The following is a 15,217-nucleotide window of genomic DNA, read 5'->3' on the forward strand; positions in this document are numbered from 1 at the left end:
AACATTTCTTTTCGATTTTACACCTTTATTAACACAAGGGTATAAAAACATAAGCATATGAAGACACTTTGAAATAGGTCAGACAAATCAGAACACCAGTAACAAAATTATGAAACTAAATTACCATTTTCACATAATACTTATAGTTAAACCCTTTTCTGCACTAAAAAATATTACCTAGTAATTTAATTTTATACTTTTTGTACAAATTATCTTTCTGGAAGTTTAAATAATAGAATTATTACTTTTATAAACATTGTATAAAGTGAACCATGTATATAATGCATTACATAAAACTAGAATATAAATACACACAGAAAAACACCATAATAAACCAGAGTTCAAGGTGAGAATTGATGTTTGCTTCCAAAATAAAATGGAAATGGTCTTTAATTGGAGGTATGTCTATATACAACTTAGATTGGACTGTTTTATGTAGCTTTGTACAGGTAAATTTCTGTGAACTAATACAGTGCATGTGATTTTCTAACTTGTAAATGTTTGCCAAGCCATTTATGTCTGTTGGTTAGGGTGCAGAAGATTGAGGAATCTCTTGATTGTACATTTCTATAAAACATTTTCTTGATACAACTTTTATCAGAAATCTGCAGTAATCTCAAGAAATGTCATATAAAGTACACTTTGTGGTAAATTCTGGCACAGTAATGAATTTTAGGGTGTTTCTAACCTAAATATTTTGAAAAGAGTAGTGAAATGAATGGCTCAGTTTTCTGGACAGTTCTCATGATCATCTTAGCTGCTAATGAAAGGTTAGTAGAAAGTTGATTAACAGAAAATGGTGCACTTTGTATACATTGGTTTTTCAAATAACTTTTTATTATATATATGTACACACACACACACACACAAAGAATATGTATTTGCAGATGGTTGAATATCTTATTTTAAAACAATTTTTAGCATGCATATCAGCAGTTTCCAAGACAACCACAGTTGATATTAAGTTGTAGCAGAATAGCAAACATTATTTGGTATTTTGTAGATAATGTGATAACATCACATATTAATTGCTTTGAAAAGAATATGTGACAGCCCTTTCTAATGCAGATCATAAACATGTGTGCAAGTTGGGGATTTAGAATCACCATGATGAGGATATCCCTTGTGTTAAATGGCTTTGGGAAACAAAGAAAATATGAGTCAACTTGAAACATTAAGACCATCCAGAAGAGGCTCACAAAAATCTGTATGCCAGCCGTAACGAGCAAAGTACAATGTCTTGTAATGAATGAGAACTTATAAACACAAAAGTCAATAGCAAAAAAATATTCACATCCTGCAGCATACAACACATCAAGAGTGATCTACCTCTGGTAAAGTGACATATGTCACACAAGCTGTTTCTATGACAGATCCATTCAACTATTGTATACTTTATGTTGCTGAAAAATGAAAGATTCATTTTATTCCATTCAAAGCCTTGCTAGTGAAGGTTCTGGATACAGCAACTATGGGTTTTTGTGCAACAACTGGGTTGTTCAAATGGGTGCTAGAGAACCATCATTCTTGCACGTAAGATATTGTGAAAAGTAGAAGAGGAAGATATGTATGCTTTAGACATGAAGCATTTAGAAAGAAAATTATGCTACATAGCTATTTTCATGATGTGTGGTTGTCAGATAGAACATGACTAAATGTAGCAATGTGATTAGGTGCCAGAATCATTTTAATATAAGGTTCTCAATCTCTATATGAAGAAACTGAAATTTAGTACATTTTTAGCTATTTTTCTCTTCATTCATTTGACATGCAAATCATTCACTCTTAATGTCAAATGTTCTTGCTGCATGTTCTGTACTTGTCTACTAATTGGTCACTGAGTCCTCGCATAATAAATTGAACTTGTAAAGTGATATAAAAACTAAGACTATAGAAAATTCATAAATACCATTCAGGGGAATACTAGGTATCCAATCAGTCAGAAAATAATCCAGTTAAATGAAATAATAAACACACACATTGATCTCTATTTAAATTAAGAATGAATATTTTGAATTTACTAGATTCCAATTACCAATATTCTATTCTGTTCAATAATAAAAGTATTTATTTTTAATTAACACTATTTTTGTAGTGTTAAGTTATTATTTTATATTTAAATGCAATTCACAGGTACATTTATGTTTATATAATTTCAATTAATTAGAATTCTCATTTCTAAACTTATCTAATAAGCTCTAAAATAGAGTTTGTAATAATAGGAGGTCCAAGAATATGGCTATTGGTGAATACATATTACAACAGTATCAGAAAAACACGGAGGTTCTAGACATTATTTTTATAAAACAAATGTAAGAACAGAGAAGAAATAACTAAAGACAACACACTTAAAATGTAAAATAAAAGAATCATAAGTTTACAGTAAGTCACAAACAAAAAATTGTAGGCTGTATTCTATCACTTTTCTTTTTCCAGCTTTTTATCTTAAAGCATTTACAAACCCATGGGGTCACCTCTTTTAGCTGAGTCAACTCCAATCAGAAAAACGTGCTGTTTGGTTAGCAACCAACAGAAAGAATTTGCTGATTAGAAGGATATGTCTGATCATTGAAAAGATAGAAAGAGCCTAGAGACATGATAATTCTCTTTCCAATAAATTAATGGTAGTTGGGGAGCTTGTATAATGATGTGTGGGTCACAGGATCAAACCCCACCATCAAACACGCTTGTCCTTTCAGCCATGGGGGCTTACGATGTGATGGCCAATCTCATTATTTGTTAGTAAAAAATTGGTTGTTCGTAATTAAAACGCAAAGCTACACAATGGGTTATCTGTGCTCTGTCCACCACAGTTACCCAAACCCGGATTCTATTGTTCTAAGTCCACAGACATTCTGCTATGCCACTGGAGATTTGATACAGAGAATTTCAAGTGATAGATGATGATACTAGCTTCCTTCCCTCTAATCTATGACGTAGCTTTGCATAAAATTCAACAAAATCTAATTAATAGATTACAACCTCATTAATGACAAACACTATAAACCAGGCTTCTGGAAATGACATTATTTCAAAAGTTTAAAACTCAAAAGAACCAACTACAATTACTGTGATAGTCATGCTCAGTGAAGTCCAGCCGAAAGCATAACATCTACAATAAACGAATTATGTAACTAGTGAAATTTGGAGATGTCTCAAAATAAAATCAAAACAGCTAAAATGGGATATGTTTAAAAACATTAAAAAAGTACAAGAATAAGTAAATATTTTACAAAGAATAAAATGAAGGTTGGTGCCAACTCTAAAACACTATTACCAACAATAACATTTCTTATACACAATAGAAAATAGTGAGGTCTCTCTACTGATTACTGACCATTTAACAAGTTCAACTAACGGCTGTTGGAACAGAGAAGAGTTCCAAGTGTCAAAATGTAAATCGCTTTTACTAACCATCTTTAAATATATGGGCATTTAGTGTCAAAACCTTACTTTTTAGTAGTACTGATATATACAGTAATGCAAATATATGGGTATAGTTAGTTACGGATTCTTTTACCGTAGGGGTCTGTGACTTATTGGCAATAAACTCGATAATAAACGAAAAACATGCACTCCAATTATTTTTAAAACTAATACACACACATACATTTCTTCTTGTCAAAAGTCCATTTAGGCCAATTCATTTGCTTTAGAATTCACTTGACACGCTGAACTATTTTTCTATTTAAGTAGTATTCGTGTATAATTCCCTTCCATCCTTCAGTGACTTAAATTGAGTCGACTTTAACACACAACACCAACGACTTCATAAACACAAATAAAACTTCATTCGCACCACAATTCCCTGGCAAAACATTAGAAAGCTACTCAAGTTCAATCAATAGGAAAAGTACCATTACTAAACTCAAAATTAACATTAAAAACTTGAAATCACTTCTCCTGGACACGACCAAATACCAAATATTATTCTCACAAAAGGCTCTACTCTCCTATTATAACACCTCACAAACATCATGAACATCTCACTAACAACTGGTTATTACCCCGACACATGGATAAAAGCCATCATCACCACGATTCCAAAGAAACAAACAAACAGGACAAATCCAGATAATTTCCGTCCCATCAGTCTGTTAAATTGCCTTGACAAACTGATGGAGAAAATTATCTCAAATCGTTTTCTTCACTTCTGTGAAATAAATAATCTATTTATTTCTATTTAAAAAGTAGAATCTATGATGTCAGTAATTCTTTTCTTGTTTCTTACCAGCACTATCTTTGTAAATAGCTCCAGCTGCTTAATGTTGAGATTAATGCTGTTACTTGCTGGTAATGGACTCGTACTCCTTTGCAATGTGTCTCATTTTATCACAAACATAGCATCTCTTCTTCTTTCTGTATATTAAACTCCTGTCATCTTTGGTATATCTTTGCTTCCAAATAAGCAAAGCAAATAATCTTCCTAAATAGCATTTAGGGTGGTAAATTTAACGGTACATTTCTAAACTTGTCAGTTATACTATCTCCATTGTCATTCTTGGGCACTTCTTTCTTCAGTTGAGTGAGTTTTGCAATCTCAATTTATGCTCTTATTTTCTTTATTTCTAGTCTCTCTCCTCTCTCTCTCTGTTGTTGTTTCTCAACTTGTACTTTTGTCTGCTTTTTCTCTGTTTCCAGTCTTTCTCTCATTTTATTCTCTATCCTTCTTTTCTTTCATTATTTCTTCCTCTCTTCTCTGTTTCTCTTTTTCTCTCGTCTGTTGCCACTCTTCTCTCTCTTTAGTTCTTGTTGTTTGACAAACTTTCGTAATTCACTCTCTTTTAACCTGAGACGTTCTTCTCTTTCTTTCCATTTATCAAAGTCTGTGAGCGACAAATTCAACGCTAAAAGAACAGCAAGCATTCAACTTATTTTTAAAATAATATTTATATATTATTCAAAACAAGATAAATGTATGTATAAAATTCTTTACACTATGGAAATAACAGTTGAATCTTAAGCACTAAACAGTTTTCTTCTTGTTATCAAAAGTCCACTTAAGCTAATTCAGTTGTTTTAAACGTTATTTTGACAAGACGAATTATGTTCCTCATTTCTTTCAAACTACTAATATCACGATAACATATCAACCATTAGGTCTTTCGCTCCCACGAAGGTTAACTTTGCGTTTTCTAACTTTTGGGCCCGGCGTGGCCAGGTGGTTAAGGCACTCGACTCGTAATCCGAGGGTCACATTATAACGCCCCCACGGCTGAAAGGACTAGCGTGTTTGGTCAATCCCACTATTCATTGGTAAAAGAGTAGCTCAAGAGTTGGCGATGACTAGCTGCCTTCCCTCTAATCTTACTCTGCTAGATTAGGGACGGCTAGTGCAGATAGCCCTCGTGTAGTTTTGCGCGAAATTCAAAACAAATCAAACCCTTGAATTTACTTTTGCTCTCTCTGTCTCCACTTCTATGATCGCCGTTACTTATACGTCTGTTACTTAGGCTTGCTAGAAATTTCCATAGTCTCGAAATTAGTGGATTGTAACCACAAAATAAATTAATTAATAATATTACCTACATCAATCTGTCTTTTATATCTGAAAATTAGCAATCTAGATTTAAAGATACTTCTTGGCATGTCGTAATGTGGTGTCCAATAATCCGAGATTGACTATGCTAACAGTCTTTCCTAGCACACATATTTAAGGAACCTAAATCCTGACTATACCAACTTGTATTATTAAATTCTTAAAGCATGGCCATTGTAATATCTAAGATAGAGGATATGCACAAGTTTCCAACCTTTTCCGTGATGCAGCTGTAACATTAACACTAACAATATTCAACAATGTGTAGTTTACCGCAAAAGAGACAGAAGCAACTCTTTGTTTACAGTTTTGAATAAATTATATTCCATTTCGATTTAAAACAATTGATTTTATAAACATATTGAAGTTATTAAAATTATAAAACTAAGATTATTTGTTTACTTACATGCATAAAAATCAATTCTCTCAAAGTACAAGCTTTACCCACAGTGGAAGTAAAAAGTGGACATCATACCTTCTAGCAATTCTCAAACACAGCAACGTTGCTAGAGAGCTCAGTTTAAAAATCAAAATAAATTTCCAACATCATCGTGAATGAGAAAATCTAAAAATAACAAATTCGAACCCTCTTCTTCATAATATGTGATTAGAGTGTTAATTGTAAAAGTCTATATTTAAATTTCTTTCTCTGTTAGCTTTGAAAGTAAACTACTCAATTAATGATGCTAGTGAACATTTAATTTGGATCTCATGTTTACCACATCTTGTAACATTGCTGTAATTTAATTATGTAAACGTTCAAAGGTTAATTTCTCACAACATTACCTTCGGACAATTAGTGACATGCGAAGCAACATCACTACGAGAAAGATGATAGTTTCTATCTAATGTCATACTTTTAGCTCGGAAAAGATATCGTTGGATTAAATATGGAATTTAAACTCTTTCTGTCATCTATATTACCAAACGTATTTTTCCTTTCAGTCGTGAAGCATTATAATGGCATGGTTAATACCGCTATTCAGAGTTGTACAAGTAGCCCAAGTGTTGGTGGTGGGTGGTATTGACTAATTGCTTTTCCTCTAGTCCATGGTTTATCAAATTATGCTCCGCGGAGCCTTTAGGCTCAGCCATAGTTATATGGGGCTCCGAGAGAAGAAATTTTAGCATGTTAATATTTTTTCCTAAAACTGTAAAATTGAATCAGAATACGCTGTACAAAAAAGTAAAATATATCTTTAATATAACACGTTTATCGCGTATTGGGCCTTTTAATATTTTATTCTGCCTAACGCCAGACAATTTTATTTAGCTTAAGGGAAGCTCTCGCTGTGAAAGTGTTAATACAATCTCTGTTAACTTTGACAGTGGCACCAATAGTTGCTAGTAGATATGGCACTATCTCAAGACCGCATGCGTCATTGGAGATGCAAAAAAAAAAAAAACAGTAATTTTGATATAAAACATCAATCAACCCTGGGTAGTGATGCCAACTGTCTTTTAAAAGCCAGATCTTTATTAACGGCTAAATAAATCAAACAAAATGAAACCTGACGTCGCAGCTGAAACTTGTCCAAATTTTAAACATTGCGATGCAATTAGATTTAGTATCATTGTTTCAATTTCAAAGCATATTTATATGTGTAGCCAATTGTGTAGCTTTGTGCTTAAATCTAAACAAACAAACAAACAAACAAACAAACCCACTAACAAAATAGAAACGCAATTTTCAGCGTCGTAAGCCGCTAATTCAGCTCCGAGCCACTGGAGATATAAAATCTGAGTTTGGAAAAAGATATGATTTATTCAGGATTCGCATCTATATGAAATGTATCAGTAACAATCTAGCTTTTCTTAAAGAGAATGAGAAAGTGTGTCATTGTCTAGTTATTGTAATCTGCTGTACAGAAACATTTGTAGTGGAAAGGGGCATTTACGAATTTAAATGTGTCCATACGTATCTACATTTAAAAAAAAACGAAAGAGGTTGATAAATATCTGTGTAACGTACCAAAAGGTTATATAAAGCCATTAGGAACAATAACAATGCAGGTTTAAATATTTGAGGCGTTTTAATCTAATAAAATTACCGCGAAAGATTTTGATACAGCTTTTCATTAATGGTCAACCCATTTTTAAAATAATGAAATGCTAGGTATTGAGTTTTCGGAAAAACCTTTACGACCCGGCATGACCAGGTAGTTAAGGTGCTCGACTCGTGATCTTAGGGTCGCGGGTTTTAATCCCAGTCACTCCAAACATGCTCGCCTTTCAGCCACGGGAGTGTTAGAATGTGACAGCCAGTTGTTGGTTAAAGAGTAGCCCAAAAGTTGGTGGTCGGTGATGATGACTAGCTGCCTTTTCTCTGGTTTTACACTGCTAAATTAGGGACGGATAGTGCGGATAGCCCTCGTGTAGCTTTGCGCGAAATTCCAAAACAAACAAGCAAACATTTCCTCTTATACGCTTTTCACCTGAGGCAGGAGTCCCGCAGGGAGGGGTAGTTAGCCCTATTTTATTTATCATGTATGAGAGTAATATGCCACTGTCAAACCTAAATTTAGGTTTTGCATCACAATTTGCTGACAATGTAGCGGTCTGGAAAAGTGCCCCCACTCCTTCAATTGCAGCAACAAACCTCCAACCAGTCCTGAATAATTTAAAAGAATACTGCCAGAAATAAAGAATAAAAATAAATATTCCGAAAACCCAAGTAATATTATTCAGCAGATTAAATAAACTGAAAAAAGATCCACCTAAGTTATACATGAATGGATCACTTTTACAGACTGTTACTTCTGCTAAATTTTTAGGATTAACTTATGATATCAAATTAACGTGAATACAGCATACAAATAATATCCTGATTAGAATATGGAAAAGAGCAAATTATACAAGAAGTCATTCAGGTAAAAATCAAGGAACATCACCTGATAATATAATAAAAATTTACAAATCACACATTAGATCTATAATAAAATACGCAGCTCCTGTCTGGATAAACATAACACAAAAACAATTGCAGAAACTACAAAAAAAAAAAAAAAAATTCAATCTTAACTTCAGCCTATAAAGTATCACGTAGTACTTCATCCACATTCATGCATAAGTATGCAAACATAGAGACAATATCTGAAAAACTCTTGCATAACGCACTAAACTATTTTAATAAGAATTTGGATAAAAATGATTTAATGTGTGATCTCAACAGATACTACGTACATGATGAACGTAGTCCTAAGTACCTCTTTCCTATAAATATATATTTAAGAAATATAAATCAAACTGACCACCATGTACTAGACGATTAAAACTAGTTTTATTTTATTTAATTTAATTATGCTTTTATTTATTTTTTATTTTCTTTCATTTCTTTTTATTTTATTTTATTTTTTATTATTATTTTAATTTTTCCGAAAAATATATATATATATAAGTGAAAAAAACGGAGAGAAATATTTAAAAAAATAATGATAATAAAAATGGAATAGAAGTAATAAAAGAATATAAAAAATGGATAAAGAAAAAAAGGGGTCAAATCACAACAATACATGGACATTGCCCTGAAAAGGGCCGAAGTACTGTGGGATACTCTGGCCCAAAATCTAAATAACAATAAATTATTACAAGTAGTCGACACGAAAGTTAGGGATGGAGGAAGAGGTCTTGTGCACCTGACCCTCCTGGGTATTCAAAAATTAAACATACCCAAATACTCACAAAGAATAAGCAAGCTCTTATACATTTATTTGCGCCCCGCTAGTTCAGCGGTATGTCTCCGGATTTGCAACGTTGAAATCAGGGGTTCGATTCCACTCGGTGGGCTGAGAAAAGGTCATCCTATTTGGAGATTGTGCAGTTGACTAACAACCTACTCCCTTAAAAACGAGTCTGTTCATGAAACCGCAAGTGTTTGCGGCCCTATGTTCCTCACGGAATTTAATGGTACAATTATTATATACACTTATTTGGAATTGTTATAAAATTTGTTATCTAAAAATTGTGGAATGTCCTAACTCCTAGTTTTTTATTTCACTAATAGTATTTTTTAAATTTAGTTTGCATAATAAATACAACTGTCACATCATCCACATATCGCATTTTAATATCTCTACATATTTTTCAGTAATACTAAGTTTGTGCTTATACATACACAACAAAAATGCAATTTTTATTTATCTTCTTTTTCTCTAGATATTTGTTTTCAAATGGGTTTCCACCCATTTTCCTTTCTTATATTACAGAAAAAATAGCGACTTATTTAAAAATTAACACGATATATTATAGGAATAATTTTTTGAGGTGATTGTTGATAATTTAGATTTAATTTAGTTTTTAACTATTTGTTTTTATTGCTCATAGTATAATATAAATGTGTTTTTATTGATCATAGTATAATATAAATGTGTTTTTATTGCTCATAGTATAATATAAATGAGAAGTCGCCTTTGCTTAAGGGTGAGAAGGCGGAAAGTGGGGCTATGGTTATTGTGTATTTCTTAAATTATATTTATATTAGTTGTAATTTAGTCATATCTTAAAAAAAGGTAAAGAAATAAAAATATAAATTAATAAATAAAGTAATAAATAGGTTACTCATGTTATATGGTTATGTTTCAAGAGATAAATTGTTTTTTGTTCTAGGAACTCGTTATTATAAGTTTTTGTTGTGTCACGTTTTATATTCTGTTTTGATGAGCCAAGCAGTAGACGCAACCAACCAGTCTGAACTGAGAAAAACAGAAAATTCTACCAATGCTGATTCTCAAAATATTACTTGGTTAACAGGAGGATTACTTGGATCAGTTTGGGAAGGTCTTGAGCTTTGGATAAGTGATAATTTTTCAGATATTGACGAATTTCAGTGGAATATCCTAAAAACACTTCTGACTTTTTTGTGCATAAATTTGACTTTAATTTTTCTTGCTTGGAAAAAGTATGGCGGGAAGATTACAGAGAGGTTCATGAAACCAGGTAAAAAATTATTGTTATTTATTATCAACTTCATTTCAGAGTAGATAAGATGTGGATTTTCGTAGTCATTTGATTTTTTAAAGTGGAAAGAAGTTGAAAGGAAAACGCTTGTTTTTCCTTTGACTTTGAAGCTGGAAGTCAGCTGTCACTTTTATTCAAAGAGGAACTTGTTCATAAGCTTGTACAATGAAACTGAAAGCTCAAATGGGAGAAAAACTGTAAAGACAAATATATATTTGTTTAAAAACAAGCATGCATTTTTACTTTAAAGCTTTATTGCAAAGTTATCTCACAAAGTCCAAGACAAATACAAACATAAAAACAAACCATAGATGGATGTGAATCCTTTACAGAACCCCTCATGATATTTCAAATATCAAATATTTAAAATTACAGTTATACACTTCTTGGAACAGCCTTGCATTCTAGATAAGTGACTGTATACTTTTGTGTGTTTTTCTTATAGCAAAGCCACATCAGGCTATCTGTAGGGCAAATCGAGGGGAATCAAACCCCTGATTTTAATGTTTTAAATCCGGAGACTTACCGCTGTACTAACGGGGGGGCATGACTGTATACTAAAAATACTTTTTCAAAAAGAGAAACTGTTTATTTATTGTATGAAGATCTTTTTGAATTAAATATATATTAAACATTATTTTAATTATCATATTATTCATTATTTTTGCATTTTTTAATGATGCAGTACACATTAATATGAAAAATAAATAATAAAGAGCTTCAGAATAAAACAAAAAACTTTTGAATATGGTAACAGAAGGTGAAAACTACATAAACATTTTACTTTTCATGAGAAGCAAGTGCACTTATTATCCACTTTGGGATAATGCTATTTATGTTCTTAGAAGTTAGGTCCTACTTTAGGATCTTAATTTGTTAGTGTATTATGTACTTGAACTGGTGTAAGTATATTTTGGACACAATTTTTAGTATGTCAAAAAATTTATCTTTGGTCAATTATATGCAACCCCAACTGGTAAACAACCATCAGCATCCTAAACCTCTAAGACCATAAATATTCAGGCTACAGTACTCTTGAGCAGGTAGTTTGCTTATTGCAATCTAAATGTTGTACCAAAGTGCACTTTTATCCTTTTGTACATGACTGGTATTGTAAATTAAAGGAAGTAGAGTTAACAGTGTTATGTGACCATAAGTGATCATAATTGTATTTATATCTGCAATATGCAAATATTATTCATTAATATGTTGAAAGATGGAAGCAGACTAATTTTTAATTGCATACACACACACACACACACACACACAAATTGGCATATTCGCATATTTATTTTATAATCCATTTACAAAAAACATTATGGAATTTAATGTAGAAGATATATTTTGAAAATGTTCTTATGCTTTTGGGAAATTTATCAATTTTAAATTCTTTTAATTGTCCAACCTTAGGCAACACCCAGACTTTCAAATGCCAGTGCTTGATCATTAAACTAGCGACAAAGAAATTAATTGACTGAGAAAGTAAGAAAACTGTTTAGTAATGTTTGTTTAGAACTAAAATTGTTTCACTGGCTAGATCTATGATAGATCACCTGTATTTGAGTGGCATTCAAAACGTGTTAGAGCTCTTGAAGCATCTTTCGAGCCAAGCTCTTGGCTTTGCAGGTTTGTCCTAAATATGTGAATAAGATAAGAAAAATCCAATGGTGACTTTAATGGTTATTTTTAGAGGCTTCTTGACACAAGAAATGTCTGATGATTGGAAGGTTGTTAATTGGAATCAATTATAAAAATGAAAGGATCTAAGGATAATCCCAGAAACTATCCATATTAGAATAAATTGTTAGAAAACACCTGAAAAGTAGACATTTAATTACTCATACTGTGAGTTTAGAAAAATGGTTTTGGACATGAGTATTTGGGTTTATGTACTGTGTTTTGACTTTTCAAAAATCTTTTTATAAAATGGTTTAGAAGATCTTAGTTGAAAGTTGTATTATATCTTTAGAAATATTTAATATTTTAAAGAGTATTGTTTAGTCTCAGGTTGTTAAAGCCAACAAAGGAGGACCACTAAGATGATTCCTTGGAAGTAGAGGTTGTTGTATGAGGACAGCTTAAGGGATCTGATTAGGATTGATGTATATTTTTTTCATGTTTAATACTAAGAATGGTAGGACTTTGGTATAAGATTTGACAGATCAGAAGTCATTTGCAAATTAGGTATGTTTTTTAAATTTTTAAACACAGCAGGATTTAAGAGTTAAAGAGAGCACTTGATAAATACTTAATAGGGCCATGGTCTGATGTAGGTAGATGGGTGTCTGATGAAATAAGTATGCAGCCACAAGGAGCACCTTTGTTGTCTTTTAAATGTTATATAATGGGATTGGTGAAAAAGTTGTATATATAAAATTTACTTAATGGTAGTATACAAAAAGTGATGATAAATGGGCATTTTCCCAATGGGGATAATGTCTTTCAGACTGTTTTAGGATCTTTATTGTTTATTGTGTATTCTACAGATTTAGTTAGGTTTTTAGACAGTAATAATTCTAAATTTAGTGATAATATTAGTTTCAATGAATGAACCATGTTATAAAATGCATATTTTATTAGTGGGAAGTGCAAATTGGAGTATAGAAAGGACTTCTTGTTTGAGACAAGTCAGTGAAAGAAAATATTAAGGTTGGTGTTAGAACTTTACTAAAGCTCTTTGCTGCATATTTATGTTTGATGAAAACATTAAGTAGAGTTCTTGGTTGTATTTATGGACATTTTCACTGATTTTGGTTCTTTACAAGATCAATGAGGCCTCAGTTTCATCACTGTTATTTTTGCCATTGTGTTATAGGAAGATATAAACATTTTGGAAAAGGTGTAGAGATGAGGAATAGGATAGAAGTTTTGGCTAGCTTTTGAGATGCAGAAGAGTTAGGAAGAGTTGGTTCAGATGTTCGAAATGGTTAATTATTTGGACAGATCTTTTATGGATTGTCTGTTTAAGTAGTGGATTCAAACAATGGGAGAAATAGATTTAAGCTTTCAGTATTTAGTTGCAGACTTTTTTGATAGAATTATTTTCAGTTCGATTTACAAACTAATTGAATTCTTTTCCTTAGGATTTGGCATGTCAGTTTGAATTATTTTTAGGATGAACTTGTTAGACCAAATATTCCTTTCCTACTTTTTTATTACTTGTGTGGTGTTATATACATTGAAGGTCTTGAAAATTGTTCAAAGTTCTGTCTTTTAAACTTTGATAAAAGCTCAATTTATTAAAACTATAAAAATCTTTCATAGCACATTTATCAGAGAGAAAGAAATATTTACAGAAGTTTCAAACCACTTTAAGAAATTTTTGAGCAATTTTTAAATGTGTAGCACTTGTTCCTTAGCTCAGTGTTTTACCTCAGTCACAAAATATGTCATAAGATCTTAAAAAATTAAAAGTATTTCATACAATCATGTACTTCCACCCTTAACACTACAGTCAATAAACACTAGCATTAAGTTAAACAGTTGATGTAATGAAACAAGCACAAAATCGTATCCATTTCATTGCTCTAATATCACAAACATCACAATTTTAAAGAAACAGTGGTATGTGTATATATTTTGCTATTATCACACAAAATTACAGATATCTGACGTATTTCTTTGAAACACTAACCAGATTCTTTTTTTGCTAAATTTATTTGGCTTGACTTAAAACCTCTATCACTAAATTGATGTTTTGTCAAAAAGTCTCAGTCTGAGAAGTTTCACATCTGGATTAAATACCAATGTATATGAGAATAAATATTTAGTAAGCTAGTGATTATTACAAAGCAAAACTGAATATGGTATAGGCTGGATAAATACTAAAAGCAATTATAGAGAGAAAAACAAATACTAAAAGCAATTGGCATCTCAAATACAGAATAACTAATATTAAATATAGAATAAAAACTGTATTAGTTTGTTATAACTTCAAAAACAAGCTGAAACAAAAAAATGCTGCACTTATTGGAAATATCTCAGGATACAAGCTATAATGTGGGATTATAAGATGTACCCTAGATATAAATTGATATACATACAAGTTTCTTGTTAACTAGACACCTGATTGTTTTGTCCAAAAATGTTCATGTTTGTGCAAAAACAATTGGTTTTATATAAATACATTCACAATTTAAATTTTTGTTCACATGCATGCAAGAGTAAAAAAACAACTAACTTTTAGTGCTTTACATTGTTTGTGATTAGAGTAATCAAGGATTAAACACACACACACTTTGAGGTGGATGTTAGCTACATTTACTTAGTACACGCTACAAATTGGCTTGACCCACATAAAGAGACAATCAGATTGATTTATTTGCATTCATTGGTGGGCTGTCAAATAGTTAATTTCATTTTATTACATTTGATTAGTTTGGCTTTTATAACTGCACAGTTTGTTATAAAAAAAGAACACAGTTAATTGGATTATCAAGTAGGTTGTTTGTAAGTTTGTTGATGATTGTGAGTTATTACTTGTTACACCTCTGAAGATGAATGATAACTGGCAGTCAGCCTGATCTTTAAGTCTAAGTGATGTTTCTTTATATTCTAATTATTACATTATGGTCACACACTTGTTTTAAAGATGTCAAAACTTCACCATCATAATTTGACTCTCAAAGATATTCCCCCCAATTTTGAAATTCTACAGAGAACTCTATATATAAACATTTATTTTTTCAAAAGTAGCATCTATACTGTTGTGTTATTACAGTG

At 31.5% G+C, this 15,217-nt stretch overlaps 1 protein-coding gene across 8 annotated transcripts in view; it reads left to right on the forward strand.

The window, feature by feature from the left end:
* Nucleotides 1–9,677: 9,677 nt before the first annotated feature.
* Gint3 (GDI interacting protein 3) overlaps nucleotides 9,678–15,217 on the forward strand; it is a 35,205-nt gene continuing 29,665 nt past the window's right edge. For 2 of the 8 annotated variants that reach the window (XM_076448583.1, XM_076448586.1), the window contains exons 1-3: nucleotides 9,710–9,802; nucleotides 10,145–10,474; nucleotides 13,076–13,144. The gene's annotated coding sequence lies outside the window, so the exon portion shown is untranslated. Of the gene's footprint in view, nucleotides 9,803–9,913; nucleotides 10,475–13,075; nucleotides 13,145–15,217 lie in introns of those variants that run through there. The other 6 variants (XM_076448582.1, XM_076448581.1, XM_076448579.1 and 3 more) reach the window with 6 other exon arrangements.

This window comes from Tachypleus tridentatus, chromosome 8 (genome assembly GCF_004210375.1).
Source record: "Tachypleus tridentatus isolate NWPU-2018 chromosome 8, ASM421037v1, whole genome shotgun sequence".
Classification (NCBI taxonomy): domain Eukaryota; kingdom Metazoa; phylum Arthropoda; class Merostomata; order Xiphosura; family Limulidae; genus Tachypleus; species Tachypleus tridentatus.